Here is a 209-nt window from a genome sequence, read left to right as displayed (position 1 = left end):
TCCTGTGTTGCCCTGCTTGGGGTCAACACTTAATTAAGATAAAAATAAATTTGTTTATAATTGACATCTAACTGAATTCCACTTAACTTTCACGCAGAGAAGAGACGAAACGAGTCGAAATTAATTATCAATCTTGCTCTGGGAATTACTTAAGGCCAAGCTGACAATATATACCAATACTTATAGGGGAGAGAAACTGGTTGTTTACG

Source organism: Penaeus monodon, chromosome 23 (assembly GCF_015228065.2).
Source record: "Penaeus monodon isolate SGIC_2016 chromosome 23, NSTDA_Pmon_1, whole genome shotgun sequence".
Taxonomy (NCBI): domain Eukaryota; kingdom Metazoa; phylum Arthropoda; class Malacostraca; order Decapoda; family Penaeidae; genus Penaeus; species Penaeus monodon.
This window is presented reverse-complemented; position numbering follows the sequence as displayed.